The sequence below is a fragment of the Drosophila hydei genome, unplaced genomic scaffold (assembly GCF_003285905.1).
Source record: "Drosophila hydei strain 15085-1641.00,03,60 unplaced genomic scaffold, DhydRS2 tig00000060-arrow-pilon, whole genome shotgun sequence".
Classification (NCBI taxonomy): Eukaryota; Metazoa; Arthropoda; class Insecta; order Diptera; family Drosophilidae; genus Drosophila; species Drosophila hydei.
In genome coordinates, this window is record NW_022045656.1 from 3689904 (window position 1) to 3711091 (window position 21188).

General features: G+C 38.1%; 1 protein-coding gene across 2 annotated transcripts in view; it reads left to right on the forward strand.

Annotated features, from left to right (window-relative positions):
* The first annotated feature begins 5001 nt into the window (after positions 1-5001).
* Positions 5002-21188, forward strand: part of LOC111593751 (protein goliath) — a 33591-nt gene continuing 17404 nt past the window's right edge. For both annotated transcript variants that reach the window (XM_023306767.2, XM_023306784.2), the window contains exon 1: positions 5002-5196. The gene's annotated coding sequence lies outside the window, so the exon portion shown is untranslated. The remainder of the gene's footprint in view (positions 5197-21188) is intronic.

A 21188-nucleotide genomic window follows, 5' to 3' on the forward strand; every position in this document is an offset into this window, starting at 1 on the left:
ATGAGATAAACAATCTAAGTCCATCAGTTCAGTCACACAGACCACAACGCTCGGCACAAAATATTTAATTACAAAATCCAAATGTGCTAATTGTACTAATGTGTAAATATGTGTAATTCTTAGCTTATGAAGTGCGCAGATCATATGTGGGTTAAGTATTCTGGGAATAACATATGTTTTTGGTGTAAAAATTTGCTTATCGCGTCGATTCGTTAAGCGTAGAAAATAGGGTGTGTCAAGTGAACATTTCGTTAAGTGGTTGGTTCGTGAACTGACTAAAATTGCGTTAAACAGATTATTCGTTAAGAGTGGTATTTTGAAGCGAATTCAGAATCGGTGTTGTAGCAGTGAGCTACGTTGTTAATTTTGGCGGGTTAATTTCAAATTTTCAGTTGCTTAAATAATTTTTGCTAAAAGTAAATTTAACTCAATTTCAATAAAAATAAACCAATTATGTGTCTGCCACGCTTTGCGCTTAGCTAAGCTGTCAATAAATATAAGTGGTAAATTGTAAAAGTCGCAATTTAAAAATGTGGCAAACCCTCGAAATGCCTTTAAAGTACAACGTTGACACCTTTATTTGCGTTGCAGCAATCGAGGAACTAAACAGTCCTTTGTAAGAACAGTTATAGCTCACCATGCATGCCCGTTCGTAGCAATTGTCCAAATTGTGGAAAGCCTGACAGCCAAGTGGGTGTGGGTAGCCGATGAAACGGATTTGACCTATGCCATATCGACCTCTGCTGCAAACGTGGAAAATGCACAACAGAGCAGCTCAACTGGCCGAACCATCCATATGGGGTATGTACATAACTGCATTTGTATTTGCATAGCACACTCTCTCTGTCCTCCCCTCTCTATCTGCCTTTCTACTGCATCTGGTTTGACCAAGCGACAGCAACATTCATGCTGGTAGCTGCAGATGCCGCAAACATATCTGCATCTGTACGGCCAAGAGTTTATCTGGTTGCTGTGGTTGCCTTCTGTCAGTTGCCAGTTGCCAGTTGCCTGTTGCCAGTTGCCACAGGTGCAGGCCACCATCTCCAATTCCTACACCAGCTTCAATTCCAATTGCCAGTAGTCAAATTTCATCAAACATTTGCTTAATTTGTTTCGCATGTGATTTCTCATGCCACGCTTAGACCTGCAGACAGACAGACTGATAGACAGACGGACGCACAGGCAAGCGTCAGTCTGCCGGATTCTCTGTTGGCCTCATCATCATCAGCAAAAGCATCAGCCTCAGGATCATTGGCTACCTCTTGCCAGGGTGTCAGTCATGGACAGTTGCCTGGCCTTTCGCCTTTGTTGTCGTCGGCTGCCTGTCGCTTCGCATACCCTGTGCATAGAGGTTTGAAGTAGGGTATGTCTACATACTACAGAAGCTCTCAATACTTTAGTATAGATTACATCTATGACTTCTAGATTCTTAAAACTGATAAATATCGATTTCCACTAAACATTAAAAAGAGACGAATTTAGTCGATAATTATCATTTGTTTATCCAGATTTAAAGATTAAAATTTGGATAAATTTCTCTAAAAAAATAGTCGAAAATTAATTTTTGTTACAATTCTTTTGCGCCGATTGTAGATACCTTGGATCCAAAATGTTCGTACGATCGATAATTATCGAAAATAGTTTTTTGCGGATAAAAAGAATTGAATATGTCAATTTTGGGACGAAAGTTCATAACAGTTTGGTAACCTCTGACTTACTACGTTGACTAAGCTTAATAAAATTCAAGAAATAAAATTATTAAAATTCTTAAGTACTTGTGTACAGGGTATTTGCTAGTCAGTCATTAGGCATTTGAACAGCATTTGCATGCTACTGTTTGGCTACGGAATGCTCTACCTACCGCTCGGCGCTATTCTATGCATATTTTTGACTCAGTTGTGGGCATTGAACTCGCCTCGCAGCCAGTCAACGGCTCATTAACTCAAACGCCGTATCATATCAGCTGCATATTTGCAGTCGCATTCTCATTTGCATTAGCATACATATTATATTATATGTTTTTGCATTTGTTGTTTTTTCTTTTGCTTTATTTTTGGCAGAAAATATAGACAATACTTTATGATTGAGAAATCCGTCTGGCAATTGCGTCACGCTGTGCTCCCTCGCAGCTTCGTTCAGCTTCAGAGTTCGATGATGCGCTGTTGTGCGCTGTTGCCTCTGGGACAGTATCATGTGTTATCTATTTATATATAAAGGTAAATACTAAGCACGTGTGTTCCATTGAGCGAGAGAGAAGTCAGCTGCTGGTGCGAGCTTTAGCCAAGTGTACCGTTATTTTGATTGCCAAATATCAAGGGGATTTCAAAGAGTGTGAACTTTAGCTAAAGACAAGCACTATAAAATGAGCTTAGCTCTGACTAAATAAGATAAAAGATATCAAATATCATCTCAGACATAAGCCATCTCTTATCTGGCCTTTACACACACAATTCACTATGAGTGTTAGCTTTCATGACTAAGTCAAAACTGAACCGATATTTATTTAAGTTTTTATAAATAAATTATTTTGTACTATATCGTTTTCAGCTGATATATTTTTGGAAATATATATCTAACGAAATCAATGTCATTTGCAATCAGCTCAATAATAATTCTGCTTTGATTTCATTTATTTCAAATATTCAAATATTTATTCACTGTTTTTACATTTATTTTTAAATATAATTCTAACTCTTTTAACTGTTTTTTTTTTTATATAAATGTTTTGTTTTTGGCTTTGACTACATACAAATATTTTCAGAAAAACTTAAAGTTGTTTCTTTGTTAAAATGGAATTTTAACCTTAATTAAGTGTTGTTCAGAGCACTGCTTTGTGCTTTTAGTATTCAAAAGCTGTTGACGTTCATATTTATTATAATTAGACTGGTTTATTAATAGAATTTAATTGAATTATGGATTATTTTCATTAAGAAACCTGCTGAGATTCTCTACTGCATGCAAATAGGGCTTTTGTCTGATTAGGCTTTGGCTGCTGACCTATTGCCAAGCAACTGGTTCACGTATCCATATGCATAAATTAATATCCAATCAGGGCAGACACACACACATGCACAGATATGCACAGGTGTCTTGCATTGATCAATAGGTGGGTGGGTGCAAGTGGTGGCTGCCCCTACTTGGCAAGCAATATTATTAATTAGTTGCACTAATTGCAACCGTGGCACTCCTGCCCCTCATTGTTGCACCTGCCTGTTGAGTGGCACCTGCAATTAGCAGCCTTTGCACAGAAAGAGACAGAAAGTGAGCGAGCGAGAGAGAGAGAGACAGTCACATTGCACGACTTTGGCGTCAGCAGCAACAGTAAAATGTGGACAATGCGCGCCGGCATGTGACACGCGGCCACCACACGCATTGCACCACACCGCACCACCTTCCAAAAGACAAAATCGAGTGGCGCTAAAAATAACAAAAGCCTAAGCCCCAAATGCAGACACTGCCAAAGAATGGCATACAGAAGCCGAAACCGAAGCCGAAACCCAGACCGAACCGAGGTCCAAGCACTGAAACAGAAACAGAAACAGAAACTGAAATAGAAACTGAAACAGAAACTGAAACAGATGCAAATTGAAACAGAAATGGAAACTAAAATTAAAACAAGCCGCATTCAGCCTACCAAACGAAATCGTCTCTCTGTTTTAAACTCGCTGCCTCTCTCTTTCTCTCATTCTCTCTTTCTCTCACCGTCTATCTATGTTACAAGCACTTTCTCACTCTCGCAAACGCACTACAGTTAAGCTTCATAGACATGGCATTTGATATATTTATGTTTGCTTTGATTGGTATTAACGAAAATGTTTTTAGTTAATTCTTGCCTTTTATTATTTTATTTACAAGTTATTTTATTATGGACAAAATATTTTCCATTCAAAACTAAAAACTAATCAAATTTTGTAATTATGTATTGTTTTTTTAAGCTTCATATATGTTGTGATACACGTAGTAATTTTTCATTGATTCCGATTATTTGGATGTTGTTTTAATCTGTTTAGGAAAAAGAAATTCCTATACTCCTTATAAAGAATAAAGTTTTTAAGAACCGGAATGAACGTAGTTCTACCATTTGAACTTAAGATCTTCAACTTAGCAAATCAAACTGACGGATCTATGCAGAACAAGTATTTTATCAATATATTTCTATATATCTAGATATTTTACAATATATTTATTTACGACTCCATTGTTTCACATATATCTGAGATGCATTTACGAGCTTCAAAACAATTTGTTCTTCACTTGCATTTCATGGCCTTAAGCCAAACATTGCCGACGCACTTAGTAAAAGACTACTGTACTGCTCTCGCAGTATATGTGCGGCGCCTGCGTTCCACGTTCGACGTTCGGCATTCGACATTCGAAGTACGAGACGTCGCGAGTCGCGACGTTTGGGTTCGCTTCGAGTCCGTCGAGCTCTCAGTTTGTGTTGTGTGGGCCGTGGATTCAGTTGCTTTTCGTATCTGCAACGAGTTGGATAACAATTCGGTTGGCGCTGCTGCCGCTTCGCTCCGTCGTTCTGTCGCTGCGTGTCTGTATTTTGGACTGTGAATCTTTGTATCTTTCTGTTGAATCGAAAAGTAACAAATGTTGAAAATGCGCTAAGGCAGTTGCGTTGAGTTTTCCTATGACGAACAACTAAAACCAACTGCTACGAAATAGTCGAACATAAAGTATCTACTAGATACTCAGATTCTAGCAACGCACTTCAAACACAAATATAAAAATTCCAAGCGCGTGTGCACAACAAAAACAACAACAGAATAAATATGTACAAAAAAATGATTGCAAAAATGCGCCAAGAAAATTAAGAAACAGCTTCGCAAAAAATATATAAATTTAAGAATAGGTAAAATTATTAAAATACTCAAGAAAATACGCGACGTTTTTTACCATACAAAATAAATAAAATAAAATAAAAATATATTTGTTGTTTATTTATGTTTTGTGCTCGGTAGCGCGCTTGTCTCTCTCTCTCCGTCTGTCTCTCTCTCTCTCGCTCGCCCAGCGTGTGTGTGTGCGTGTGACTGTGTATCTGTGTGTGGCACAAAACAGCTGTTGGTGCAACAACACCAACAACAAAATCTTGCAAGCAGACGCCAACACGAAAAAACAACAATACAAATTTGATATAAGTTCAATTTAAAATCAAATTTTATGCTAACGAGCAGATGCTGTTCTAAGGTGAGTTATAACTGACCTTCATCACATGTACCGTTATACCAGAGTTTCCGAAACAACTTTTACATCGATAGCAGGAAAGATCGTACCAAATATAAATATGTTTACAAATACGAGTTGATAATTACGCCGGCTGTGTTCGAAGGGAAGCAGGTTGATAAGACGGAACTGTTTTGTATTTGTGCCACTCAGCGGCATTTCGAATTGGTGTTAATGAAGGTCTAAAGAGCAGCAAAAAATAATGAGGGAGACACAACGAGAAAGAGAGCGACGTTAGAGATAAATCAAGCGCTTTCTATCGAAAAGTTATGTCTTGATTTGAAGGGAATTGATAATTGATAATTGATGATGAACTGACTGATTGATTGACGCATAGAGTACGGTCAAAACTCTTATTTAATTGATCAACTTATTGAAATGGTAATGATTAAAGATTAATTCCACAAGGAAGTGTGAAATTCAAAGGTTTTAATGAAATAAGTTTTGTCCTTGATCCAATTGGATCTTAAGTTTCGTATCTAATTAATGATAATTATCACCACAATCAATCATGATCATTATATTCGAAATATGCATTTATTTATGCTTCCTTTACTTTTTCATTAAGTTCTTGTAATCTTTGAATCAAATATTTGCATTGCTTAAGCCAGTGTCATTGCCTGAACCCTTTCCGATTCACTTTCATTTCGTATGCCCATAAAAATCTATTCCTTTGTTCGGTTTTAAGCCTCTGCATGGGGGCATGCCAGCTTTTAAAGGCGCATAACAATGAAGTTCGAAATCCTGTGGCTGGCATCGAGTAATTGGTGCAGTTCAAGAGCCTGTGACTAACCCACATAACTAACTAAGTTGGCAGCTTGGAGGGTCTTCCCTGTAACCCTCTCTCGCGCCGTCTGCCTCGCTGCCTCTCGCTCTCACTCTGCAGTAACGGGAACAGGAACTTTATGAATACACAACATGCACACATTTTAGTTTACCAGCAACAACAACAACGAAACGGCAAACAACAAGAGACCATTTCTCATCGCATTGCGGGAAAAATCAATAAAAACGCACGCGACTAACGGCAAACGAAGCGACCCTTCCGCCTCTTCCACTTTGCGCCCACTCTGCGCCACTCGAGTTAGTCCAGGTCCTGAAGGATGCAGCAGCTGCATCAGCAGCAGCAGCAGCAGTTGGTAGATTGGGATTTGGCTTTTAATTAAGCGAATCACAGAACAGCAACTGAAGACAAATTAACGCGCGCGCCTCACAAATCGCGTTTATCAAGTGCAGTTAATGCAAGCCGGCGCCAAAAGCTTCTTTCCTGTGCTTCTACTGGCAAACCCCTTGGCACCTCGTTGACTGCATTGAGGAGTCATTGCCATCAGCGAAAAGCAAAATTCAGCTAGCAACAACAAAAGGCGCGGGCACTAAGAAAAATTAAACAGAAAGACTGAAAGATTTCGAATAAATGTGAGTTGTCGAAGCTTAAATACTCTGACTATGCTTAAAAGAGATATTATACAGATATAGACATTGTTGTGGCAGTAGATAATTTTGTAATCTGTTATAGTTAAGATATAGCTCAGTTAGATAAAGCTTTCATTTCATACTTTCAAAGGATATTGCTAAATCAGGAACTGAATAAGCGAGTCTTTGGACGGATGAAAAGAGGAATAGATGAGGTTATAAATATATATATATATTTTTTTTTAAATATAATATTACATAACCGGATGGCTTGGGCTCCAATGAGATCAATCCATATATTTACCTACTTTACAAATTTATCTATTTCTGTGGATACATACATATACATATATATATATAAATCGTTGAGGAGCTAGATGTATAAGAAGTTGTATGGATGAAAGATGGAAAGCTGACGATGAGAATGTATAGACGAAGAGGTACTAGTTACAGATCAATTTGTTTTGCCTTTATATTTTACTTATCTTGATACAAAATTTTCAAAATATTCTTTCATGCTTTAGATGCACTGCCCTTTAGCTGAAATACCCCTTTGGTAGGGCATTTTGGCGCTTGGCTCTCAACAGTAACTCACGAGTCTCGAGAGAAGAAACTGGCGCAGGCGCTTTGCAGATTTTGTCTCTCTCTCAGCCTTTTCATTTGCTCTCCAACATTTTAGGCTTTCAGTGCCTGTCGTCCCAAGCTCACTGCGCCCCAGTCCCCAAACAGCCCACTGGCTGCTGCTGCAGCTTGGTTCCTGTTCCATTGTTATTGTTGTCCTGATTTTTGGCAAGCGAATTGTGTCGTTCGTATGTATCTTTAGCGTACCCAACCCCTTCCAGAAACCCTCCCACTAAGTAATAGCAATTGCAATTGCAGTCATTTTGTAGGCGAAGGGTTTTCCTTCAGAGGGGACCAAGGGGCAGGGGGTAGCGTTTGCTAAAAGCGAAATGAAAATTGACATGGAAAACGAGTTTTTCATTCAACAACTGGCAAATGGCATTTGCAATTCGCATTCAGCTTTAGTCTGGCAATGGCATCAATCTGCATATATATTATTTGGGGGGCGTGGCATGTGTTCATTTTAATTGTAATTGACAGGCAAACTCTTAGCATTGAACCACTTAGTGCAACGTTTTTATTTTGTTTGGCAAAAAGTGAAAGTTTTCATCGATAACTCAAATGTGTTCGCAGTTTTTTCTGCGCCATCAGCAAATGTAGATTAAGAGGCTGATTAATTTGATTGTATGTAGATGGGTTTCACTTTACAGCACCAGTTTCTATAGTTTTTATAGCTATTTGCCAGGTTTCCAAATGGAAGTCATTTATTAGCATAATCAAACGGTTTTCATTCACACTCAATGCAAATTACTCTGTTTATGATGGAGAAAACTATTCCAAATTGACTCCAAATTAACTATTAATAATATTGATATTTATTCATTTCAAATTACACTAGATAAGTTAATTAATATTTGTATTTATTCATTTCATATGACACTGGATAAGTTAATAGGAGCTAATCTTAAATGGGGATTATCTCTGAGCTTGTGCAGGTTTGACAGTTTTATCAGCAAGGTGTTTACTGTATTTATAGTTTATTCATCACTCTAGCGATAGGTTGAAAAGTTTCTCTTAAAAGAGCAGCGCTTGGATAGAGAAGTAACTGCAGCTCAATTGTTTGTTTTGAAATCTGTATGTATTTGCTTATGCATTTCCTGTACGAGATATGCGTCCTACAGTCGTAAACGCAGTGCTTGCCTGCATTATCGGACACTATCCAGTTAATTGGGTCATTTAGTGTAGAAATATAGCCGAATCTAACTCGACTGAGAGATACCGCCTATAAGTAATGCACAACTATTGAGAGCACTTGCTCAAACATCCTCTCTCGGCGAACAAGTGGCTGCTGTGGAGTGGGCTTCCATATCTGAAGTGGGGTTGGCTCTTCCATTCAATGTATCACAAGTGGGTCACATTGAAATAATAATATTCTCGGCTAATATCTAGAGCGGATGTGTGTATCATAGAACGAAGCATTTGCTCATGCACTTGGCAAACTCCTCTGTCCTCTTCTCTGCTTAATGCTCAGCCTCAAACAGCAAAAGTCCACAAATGCTACAAAGACCATGAGCCTTGGCTGAATATCAACAAATGCACATGGTCAGCTTTACATTGGCAAGGGGGAAAAAGGTTGAGATTGCAGTGAGGAAAGCGTGTGGGAAATAAAAAGCAGTCACAACCTTATGGTTGGCCATAAAGCAGGAAAGTGAAAATGCTGTGCAATGCAATGGCCTGTGGCTTAAGCAAATTTTCCGCATTGTTTTCCATTATCTCTCTCGCTCTCTCTCTCACTCTCTGTGTCGGTTTTTTCCCTTTTGTTCCTCGTTTTTTTATTTTAGCATATGCCACGATAATAACAATTAATCTGTAATTTTACACGGCTTTTGTCTCAATAAACCCATAGCCAATATGTCGTTCTGTTTTGTTTAAGTATACAATCTCTCGTGTATACAATAGGGACTAGCTGCGCATATATGTTCGCTTGAACTTGCGATATATCTCTTCATGTTCAATGTTTTTCGCGCGACGCTGTTCTCCATAGGCAGGGGCATTGAACTGCAGCTGTGGCAATGCAATTCACACGAGTATTACGAGGGGTATATGTACGAGTATTTAATCACTCCCATGTTTCTCTGCAAAACTTTTAACTAGACCCAAATCCAAACTAACTAACAGAGAGAGAGGGAGAAAGGAGAGTGAGATAGAGAAAGAAGTGTGGAGCGTGGAGCAACTGCAAATTGTGCCAGGGAGTCCAACTATGAAAATGCCACAGTAGTTGCTGCTGGCTGTTAGCTGGTAGCCAGTGCAGCCAGTTTTCCACTTTTATTTTCTCACATTTAAAAACATTTAACAGTTTTTCACAGCGAGAAAGAAATAGCAAACGAGAGAGAGACAGAGTCAGAGAAGGAGATAGAGAAATCGTTGCATGCATATTATACCTGATGTTTAGTCAGCATAGAGTAATGTTTGTAGCCTGGCAGTAGTCCGAACTAGTAAAACAGTCAGTCAGCCAACATACAGTGGAACAAAAATCCAAATAAAGTGAATAGAATGTTCCTTCATTATTATTTTACAAAGTTAAAAAAAATTTTAATTTAGATTAACAATTTATTTCTTTTATAAATAAATAGACTTATTTATTGTTTCATCAGTATTATAATAATATTTTATTATATTATTACGTTTAACTTAACCTTACATTTCTTTATAGCTCAACGATAATAATTGCTCTAGTTCTATACAAATACAATTATCTATCGATAACTTATCGATAACTATGTGTAACAATACTCAATTACAAGTTCGTTTTATACTAAAGAATATTTATAGATAGTTGATATAGAAAACTGATTTATCGATAACTTATCGAAAGCTGTATTAGATATATTTTTGCTTTAGTAAGCTCACATCCATCTTTTCTCTTCAAAATTAAAACAGTCAACTTGCATTTCATTCAGTCCTTCCCACTGTAGCTCCACCCTCAAAAGTCAATTAGTTAGCAGCTGAGCCCCTACATTATCTGCGCTGAGCATGCGATGCCAAGTCGCTAAGCTGCAGAAGCTCCTCTAAAAAGCAACTCGCTGGCTATTCGTCTATCCTTGTCGCCGTCTCTGTGCATCTCGGTCCGTGTCTGTCAGGCAAATCTGCTTTAAATTTTTAATCGCATGAAATGTTTGTGTTATCGCACGGGCCATGTCTTGCCTGGAGACGGGCTTAATATGCCAAGTTACGTAGACTTTCACACTGCTCTTGCGTGTGTGTGAGCGTGTGTGTGTGTGTAGGTGGTTGTATCTGGGTGTAAATCTATTGTGCAGTTGTACTTTGGTTTGCAGTTTCGTGCCTGCAGTAATTCGCATTACATCACACACACATATCTGAGTGTATTTACTCAATTACATTAATCGCCTTGTCGCTGGGCTTTACTCATGTGCGTGTACTGGCTGGCCCCAGGTCGAGATATGCCGGATAAATGCATTTCCATGTCATACGAGCAAAATATATACATGCATGTATTATAAAAACTGCATTTTATATGCTCAAGTCGAGCGCAAAGCTGATTGCGATAGGTCAGTATTCGCCTCTGCTGCCATTGCAGCGATCGGGCGCTTAAAGCTTCAATGGGTTTTTAGCTTTTGAATTATTAAAAAGCCGACGACGTAGACGGACTACTAAACAAATATTGATTTTAGAGAAAATCCGCGTATATATTGTTACCTAACTAGCCTAACATTATGTTTACACTGCGAAACATATTTGCGGGCTATGAATCAGTCATCAATCAGTCAGTCAATCAATATTAGTCAGTGAAGTAAACGCTGGGCTTATTCAGTGTCTAATATATTATTCATAATTCTAATTAATACTTCGATCTGTGTGTTCATCGGCAATCAGTCAATCGATCTGTCCACAAGTCAGCTAAGTTATTCACTGGTCGCCAACCAGTCAGTCAGCCCCTCAATCAATCAGGTCAACAAAGCTGAACAGCTATAGAAAACTTAATGTGTTTACTGCGAATCTGTTGCCAGATTGAATTATACAGTAAACATCACGACTAGAACAGCTTCAAAGTTCAATCGACTCGTTCAATTAACTATTGACAATATTTGCTGAAAATCAAATACGAGCTCGATCTCTATAAGCGAACAGAAATTACGTGTTTTACGAGAGATCGTGAATGAAACGTTCAAATGGAGAATATAAAAAAAGTCACATAAATCGAGTCAATAACAAATACAACACGTGCAACTAAAAACGGGTGGGACGATAGATAACTACGTGGACATCAGGAGCTGGGGCTGCGATTGAGGTGTGGGGTACGAGGGTGGCCCCCATATAACACTTATGACATGTGCACAAAGGCTATAAACAATCGATTTGACATTTTCGGTCAGTGCAATTGGCTGCCAACTTTATTTTGCCATTTCCCTTCTCTCCCCTCTCTCTCATGGCATGGGGCAGCACAGAATGGCGCCCAGCTGCGGTCGTTCGAGTGGGATTTTAAAGGGCTTAGCCTCCCCTTAAAACTAATATATAGCAATTGGGATTTGATTTGCATGCTCAGCTCTTGAGATGATTTTCAATTAAGACCCAGGGGAAACTTAATTGAATTGGACAAGTGGGCGTGCGCTTTCACTCAATCGATTTTGATTCGATTGGGAATCGATTCTTTTCACCACTTGAAGCAATTTCACTTTCATTTGCCGCGTGTGGACTTAACTGTTATTTAATGAGTTGCTACCGCTACGTAATTACTCAATGTATGCCATAAATTGCTTTCCAATTAACATAATTTACACTTCACACACACACACACTCACACTTGCACTCACGCACACACGCTCTGTCGTGGGTGTCTTCTTGAAGAAAGTGACTCATTTGCAAAATCTTTGTCGAATGTTAATTTTGTGTGTGTTTTAATTGTTGTCAATTTGCTTCGCGTCGTGTAAGCCCTAAAAATAAATCTCGAAATTTGCATCTGACCCCAATTTATGGGCATTGCGCTGAACCGTTAAATGAGATTTGTAAATGTAATTGTGATGGCAAATGCTTTGCTTAACCGTTAACTGCCAATGACTCTGGCGACTGGCACACATTACTCTATGGAAGCAGAAGTAGCCCGCCCACCTAAGCTATAATCATTATCATCATCATCACAATAATAATATCAGAAGCTATAGCGCCTCAACTGCCCAGTTTCGTGTCATTCAGCAGTAATAGTTGGAAAGCCACTTCACAGAGCGAACGGGCGAGAGACTAGGTGATTTGCTTTCTGTTTTCGCTGGAAGAGTTAAGTACGTGGCCTGGTAATAGTTAAATATTTATAGATACAAATTGCCAACAAGCGCAGTCGGGTCAAAGACGTGCAGCGAACACTAAAAGTAAATCAAATCTAAGCGATCTTTTTGAGGCTAAACGTAAACAGAACTTGCGCTCCGATTGGATCGTATTGGATCAGTTTTTCTATGACGACATATTCCATAAGTATAGTCAGAAGTATGACATATAGTGTCTGAGTATATAAGCTTTGCAGCTAAGATAAAAATACATAATATACTACATTGAAAATAAGCAACAGCTAAGTAAATACTATTATCGCATGAGCTGGAAGGAAATTCCCAAGCTCTGAAGATAGTGAAACAGTTTAAAAGTTTTCTTGAAAGAGTTGAACGGGAGTATATATCATTCGATATATATAAAGCTTACAAAAGACCTTTGCTTTTCGTTTATTTCCTGTATTTGTTAACAATGATCGGCTGTGGTAATTGAGACATTTACTACGCAGCTACATTTTACTTCCTTCCCAAGCAGTTCCTCTATTAATGTTCCTAGCAGTCTTTAATTGCTATAGCTGATTGTCCAGTTTCATTTGGTTCTAGTTTTTCAAACAGAGGCTGACGTCAAAATGTCGTCGTCGTTGTCGGTGAAAGGCGTACGACACGCGGCACATGATTGACCCGGACCCAAAACCGGCGTTAGGGGCAGCTCGTTTAACCAGCTGACCAGCTAATAGAGAGTGAGAGAGATAGAGAATTATAGAACGATCTGCCTTAATATTTCCTCGTGGCATCGCCTGGCGAAAACCTGCTTAGGCCGGTCAGCAAGCATAATTGCCCAGCCTCAACGTCACGATCTTGTTTGTTAGATATTGATTTGCTTCTGTTCAGCATGATTATTGAATAGCGCGTGGCAGATGCAACCACATGAGATCTAATGACGCAGGCGGGTGTGAAAATCTTGCTCAAGCAAAACAAAAATCAAGCGGCGACCGGTTCAATCTAATAAAATTGCTTAACGAATATAAATTGCTTATTACATTAAATCGTTAACAGTTGTAAAAAGTTTTCAATTCATTTTATCCATTGGAGGGGCAATGAGAAACTGGGTGTATAAACATTGAGAAGAAATTTGTAACAGGCAATCGGAAGAGTCTTCTTGAACAGCATTGAAAGTTGACATCTAATACCCGAAAGACTATTGCTCCAGACACAAAAAGCAAAGCTAGATAAGCAGGGTATCTGCACGTTGAGTCTTAAAGGAAAATTTTTAAACCAATTGGAGCTTGGTATATTTTGTATTTAACTACTTGACATCTAATAGTCGTGCATACTCTACTAGTTTGATTTTTAAGAGCTTTATAATTGTCTGCTATGTTCAACTTGTTGCACAACAAAAGAATTTACACTTTGTTTTCGAATTCTTGCTGATAAGCTTATCGAGCAATGGGGTTTATTCAACTGTCTAAACATAAGAAAAAGAGAGGGACAGACAGAGAGAGAGAGAGAGAGAGTGACTTGACGTCTTTATAGTATGATTTGTAATCAGCTTTTTGAATGCTTATAATCGCTAATTTGTTTTTAATTGTTGCCCTTGCCTGAACTGGGAACTCGCTGTGAACTGTTGAAACTGGTTTCCTCTGCCATTGTCTTGCCTCCTGCCCTTCAATCCATTCGACCAAAAACTAGCTACTAAAACTATTCTAATGTTTTACATGTGATTTATGATCATATTGTGAGCTGGAAAAGCTAGACATTGGCTTACCACAGTTGAGCTTTAGCTGCATATTCATGAGATTACAGCAGAGCTGTTAATATTTTTGTTTTAAGTGTTATGTTTGACGAGCACGATATACGTTGAAGGCCTTGAGGAAGCATAAGGTAGATACCATATATCAAATATTTAGCTGGCTGACAGATAAAAGAACTTAAAGTCGTGATATATCTAGGGCTAAAATGAATTTATTTGAAAATGAAAACTCAACAACAAAGAAACAGTTTCTGGAATGAAATATGATTTCTCTCATAATTGAACATTCTCAATCATTCTATTCCAACTTGTTCACAGCCACAACCTCATTTACCCTATCCGACGGAGTTCTGTGAATGAAAGCACATATCATTTGGTATTATAATCAGATATTAACTTTGTACAATGTCATTTATATATAGTGTGGTTGTGTTGCTTCGTTTTGCTCTAAGGGCATAGCGAATCGCATGACAAATCGATTTTTGTGTACCTTTGTTTGCAAAACTATACCGAGTAGGCGACTATAAAAACTAACAAAATAAAGCAACTGAAATCACATCGAAGCATATGCAACAACAAAACAAAGCAAATAAATGTAGCTACACACTCACACACTCGCAGCTGGGAAAAGTCATTTAACAATGAACTTTAGACGCAAACAACGAAATGAAAATGCGAAACCGTTAAAAGTTCAAACGCCTCCATCAGAGCTAACAACCCAGCCAGCTAGGGCTATAAACCGAATCAACCACACCCACTACCCCCTCAATAGAAATGTGTATACCCCCCTATTACTCATAGTGAATATAAACGGCGAGACATCCGCGCCAGACAAATTAGCAACGCACGTCAGGCAATTCGTCAGCGAGCGGACTTGTATCTATGCTTAAAAAGTATCTACAAGTGCGTGTGCCCATGACCATGACAATGAAGCAGGCGCTACCATGTGTTCGCCCGCAATCATTTTGGCTAGCTTCATTTTGTCCGTTGCCCCCTGCGCTGAGCACTTAGAACATAAGTAAGATGTGGCTGAAACCAGTTGGCATTGCCTGCACGCAGCTGTTTGGAAGTTTTCTCTGGTTTGCATCAGTAAATAAATAAAAGTGAAATACACTTGGCGAAAAAACTTCTATTATTAATTATGTATAATAATTATTAGAAATTCAATAATTATTCTCATTTTCGATCTTCGAGTTTGCCTAGAAAAAACTAAGATTTATTCTAGTATTAAGCACAAAAATACTTCAAATAAATGAATATAAAATTGTTTGTTGATTGCTTACTATATTATTTGCATTTTCTAAAATTGAGTTCTGATTGTTTAAAATATCGAATTGGCTTAGATTTTTATATGGTAAAGGCTTTAGTTTCTTTTGCCAACTATATTTATATGATTTCTTTAAGTTAGTTTAGTTTAAGCTTAGTATCATAATTTTTTAATGCATCGCTCTTCAGTTGTTCTCTTAGTGTATCCTATATGTATCTGTTAGAGTGCTATCACTTGCCACTTGAGGTTTTAATTAATTCATTTTAATTTAATTAGTTCTTACGTCGCCCCACTTGCTCCCCTTTATAAAGAGCCTCTCAAATAGTGGAAATTTTAATACTTAGATCTTACTTTGCTTTACCAACTATATATATCTATATTGCAACAGAGACATTCCGATTATGTCTATATAAAGTCTCATAATTCTCATAACATTTTTACTGTTACTTTTGTGCAGTCCCCTACTCGGGCTCCAGCCAGACTCTCAGTTAGGGCATTGAAACGCTGCTCAGCAAAATAATCGTAAAATTTCCAATGTTTTTGCCGTACGTCTGGGATTTTGTGGGCTGATTTAATTGCTTGGCGTTTGTTTTGATGTCAGTTGAGTGCCATAAGAAACGACTTTGATGTGAGACGTTTTTGGTTTTGGTTGAGAAGTGACGAAAGCGCCCGACTACTTCGCATCATGTGAGCTGACAGCGACTTGATATTAAATAAATAATAAATATATCAAAGTAACTCTGTGTAATAGATTTGGACTGATATTCGCCTGCCTATAGCGTCTGCTAACTGTGGCTTCTTGTCAACTTTTTGGTATCGAATAGAATAGATGTTAAATGCTATTCAAGACGCCCGCTAAGTACAGCCACAACTTAATTTAAGGAACTAAACTTAACTTAATTTTATTGAATCATTGCGTTAAGTTGTTAATTATTATATCTCGCTCGTGATGCACTTCATTTAATTAAGTTTTTACAATTTTTATTTGCTACTGACATGTTAGCTTAGCTTAGTCTATCGTATCACTTCATGACAAGCCCAAATATGTAAAGAATTTGAAACCAATTAGAACTAATAATTGAATTTGATTATATTATTTTGCAATTACGAATTATTTGATATTTGGTATGCTATGCTCACACTTTGATCAATTGGGCAAATAAGTTAGGTATAGTAAATGAAACTTCTGCATGCTGATTGTCAGACCTTAAGCTTTTAATCAGTTTTTAAATGTTTATGCATGCAATTAAATAGCGATTTGAGTTCTTTAATTAAATGCAAACAGCATGAAGCGTGTGCCGCAAAACAAATAAATTGTTAAATGCATTTTCGCATATTAATGATTAATGTTTATATTTGTTGCTGTTCTTGTTGATGTTTGTGTTGTTGTTGTCATTCAGTCAGATTATTTAGCTAGTCAAACAGTTGACTGTGTAGCCTCTGATAAGCATCCTATTTGCTTTTTCACACACGAACAAACACACGCACAGACACAAACGCACAACGTCTGATAAAGGTAAAGCAAATATTGTTTGGCCAAGAGCTCGGCATTGGGAATTGGCCAGTGACACCAGTGTAACCAGAGCCAGAGAACCACAGAATGAGACCCTGCCTTGGGACTGCCTGTCAGACAGTTCGGAAATAAACTCAATCATTTGTATAAGTCAATTGTATTATTTATTGCAAGGTGATATGCCGCAAACCCAAAAAAGACCCAAGAAACTATGCAAATATTTAATATTTGAACAGCTCTTGGGTAGAGACACACAAATATTTGATTAGATTGCATCAAAGTTGATTTCTTTAGAGCTTCATAAATTATTTAATTAAAGCGAAACTAACTGAATTGAAAACTTGATTGTGCAGCCACAAACAGGACAGAGACTTCCATAAATATCCATAGTAGAAACTAAAGATACCAGCCGACGAAAGAAAATCAATAAAGCATATAGCTCGATTTGTAAACATGTAAGAATACAAGTTAATTTAAGTTAACAAGTCTGTTGACTGAATTAAGCGTCTGGAACGCTTGGTGTTAAAGGCAAATTGCATTATAATTACATGGTCAACCCGGGCGCCTAGACAAATGAGTCACGTTCCGAAAAAAGACGAAAAGAAAAGATATAAAATATAAATAAAACGCCCACAGAGCTAGTGACAGGAGAGCAGGGGAGACGGCGAAGCAACCACCAACGGACTTCGAATCGGATTTTCGGCTCCTGGCGCTGCAGGAGACGCATTTGCATGTAAAACAGCAGCAACAACAACAAGAACAAGAACAAGAACAAGAACAACAACTAGCAGATTGTGACTCATCGTTGTTGTCAGCTACCGATAGCAATCGGATTAACTCCGCGACGCCGCGTTAATTAAAGCGACAAATGCCGGAACGGAGGGGTAGAGACTGATGCTGGGATGGGGATGGGGCTCTTTTGGCTAGGGACCTCCCCAACTGAATGCAGTTCTTATATAGTTGAGGCTCCTCACTGTGCTGTGTTTTCTTAAATTTTTCACATTGCTTTTCCAAAGCCAGCTGCGTGCTGAAGTGGAAAATGAGCAGCATACGTAGGCGCGTCGCCGTGGCGGGTAGATGAAGACACAGAGAGAGAGGGAGAGAGAGAGGGGAGAGGGAGAGGGGGAGGGAGAGAAGGGGCTGCTTTCACATCCAGGCGCGTTTTATTTTGTCTTTTGGCTCCCGGCTCGCCAAGCTTAAGAAAATATTTATTTTATTTGCTCTTTGGCTCGATGCGCGTGATAATTAAGTGCGCGCCAAGGAGGTTAATTGGTATTGATTGTGTGAACAAATTTATTGTGGACAATGTTGCGCCTCCAACAAACTATTCCAACGTACCAGCCCATTCCACACGACTTTTAAGTGGCTGGCAAGTGCGCGCATCCTCCCCAATAGAAGGTTCCCACGAGCGCATCTAAATGCGGCCACTTCAGCTGCATAGATCCCAAGCCAAATCCGAATCGAAATTCAAACATTTTAAGATCATTTCCTTAAACCTGGCACTCAATTCAATTGAGCACTCAGACATAAATGTATTTCGAACTTCTGTTACACCTCATGGTGTGTGTATGCCTAAAAGCATAATGCATTTAAATAAATAAATATAGACTGGAGAACTACTTAGCATGTATTTCTAATTGCAGGCGTCGTCTGATATGCATACCCGAGCTAGAACAAATAGAAGTTAAAGAAAGAAAATAAATATCTATAAATATCAATGCCCAAACCAATAATCTTTTTCACTATGATGAACACCGACCTGGCAGACACTATCGATGTAGTCAAAGTAGAGCCCTTATGCTCAAAGATTGAGCAACGCGGGGACAAAAGTGCTCCACCTGCAGATTAATGCGTGCTGACGTTTACTTCTAGAGCAGCTCAGGAGTTAGAAAGGTTTTTAGGTTTATCTTCATCATCTTTATAGTTATATGTATAATTCTTACTTATTTATTTATTCAATATAACAATATACTCTATCGTACTTAGAGCCTAACAATGAACACCCATTCTATAGCTTAAATAAATATCAAAAGTATTATTCTAAGTTCATAGACAAACAATATATTATAAGTAGATAGAATCTCTATAAATTGAATTGAAAACAATCTGAAATCAAATTCAATCTGTTATTCTCAACACGCTTGGCTGTTGCTTGGGTACGTCATATATCGCATTATCACCGAGACTTGAGTCTAAATTAAAACAATTTACGCAATTGGATGGCACGCGAAAACATAGCCATACATATATATCTATATATATCTATACATATAGCCGATCTATAAATGGTATAGATACCCACGAGTTGAGAATAATGGAGAGTAAGGCATGCGTCATGTGACTGGCTTGTCCAGCTGGTTAGTCGAAATCAAAGCAACTAACTAATGACATCGAATAAATGTCATTATTATTTATAAATATATAGACTGTCTAAACTATTCGTAATTTACGACAATTGCCCTCGATACGACAGATTGTCGCTGGCTGTGTTTTTGTTTTGTTATCGATTCGACTGCAAAAGTGAAAGTCTCATGAAAATATAATTCCATAAACTACCCCAATTGCTTTCGGGTTATGACAGTCACAGACAGATTATAATATAATAGATAATGAGCATCAGATTGGATAATGTGACAGCTAGTGTTAGTTGGCTGGGCTGCTTGTTGGCTGTGTAATTCATATTTTATTAGAAGTTAATGAGACAAATTACAAAATTGCTAAATATACGCAGATGTCACTAATATGGCGATAAATTGTAAACTAATTAAATATGGGAATGTTTAGTAAATAACAAAAACTGACTATCATTAAGAAATATTATTGGTTGGTATTAAAAATAATAAGCAATATGACACGCTTTTCTTAAGGCAATTAAGTTATATGACAATCCAAAAAAACATAGATACAGATGCAGATACAATACTGAAGAGAACTAGGAAGCATCTAAAGTGGAACCAGTTCGACTTGTCTAAAACTGTCTATACCAAAGACGAAAGACTGAAACTGTGAGCAGATTGTAGCTATAGACACAATCTAAAGACTGTTTAACCTTGCTCACAAGATATATTCATTAATATACAGCCAATACACATACATGTGCACAGATACATATGCACAGAGACTGAGCAAAAGCGTATGCTGATTTGTTTATAGTTTGATAGGCAGGCAGACATTTTCCGCATTGGAAAGTCTAAGTAAAGAAAAAAATGATTGTAAATAATTGATGTTGTTAATTGCAAAAATCACGGAATCAGGAATCAGGAATCAACTTTGCATGCGACGCACTGTGCGTGGAATTTCATATTTGATATATTGATGAAAAGTAAGAAATATGTTGACAAATGAAAACAAAGCTGCGCTCCTTAATTGGATACCAAATACGTAATGTAATGTGACGGCGGGGCAGAGCTGGGCACGCTTGGGGTGGGTATGGGAGGCATGATTAAATACCTTTGCATACCAGAAAAATCAATATTGTTTAACGCAAATCAAAAGCAGCAATGCGAATGGCAAGACGAAATGTTGCCATGGCTAACAAAAAAATGAATGAAAGAGGGAGAAAGAGAGAGAGACAGAGAGAGGTATGTATGAGAATTGAAGAAGGGACAGGGAGGGGCGGCCTCTTCGCTAATTACCAAGTGCTAAATATTTTGACGCACATTTCGCTGACTTTGCCACGCGTTACGTCTATATGAATGTCTATCTATATTAGCGGGTTGTTGTCCGTGGCACGTTTTTGCTGCACATGACCACAAATCACGCGGGAAACGTGAGTGTGCGTGCGTATGCGTGTGTGTGTTAATGTGTGTGTGTGGGTGTTTGCAATCGCAACAGCGTGGCGGATGCTAACAAATCTATGCGATTAATCAGTCAAGTGTTAATTGACCTACGTAAATACAACATAAATACTCAAACAATTTGCACGCTGAGCATTTTAAACGCTTGAATATCTATTTCTGGCCAGCCTTGATGGGCTCTAATTAAGAGCTGCTTAAAAACTGTTTGGTAGCCAATTAGAAGTTCATTTCAGGCAAGCTGCGAATTCCAAATTGTCTCTTAACTGAGCAAACAAATCAAACAAATATAAATAATTACTTAATTACAGCTGCCGAAATTTAAGGGCTAACGAAGCTCTATAGAAAAGCACACACTAATATATAGGTACATACATACACA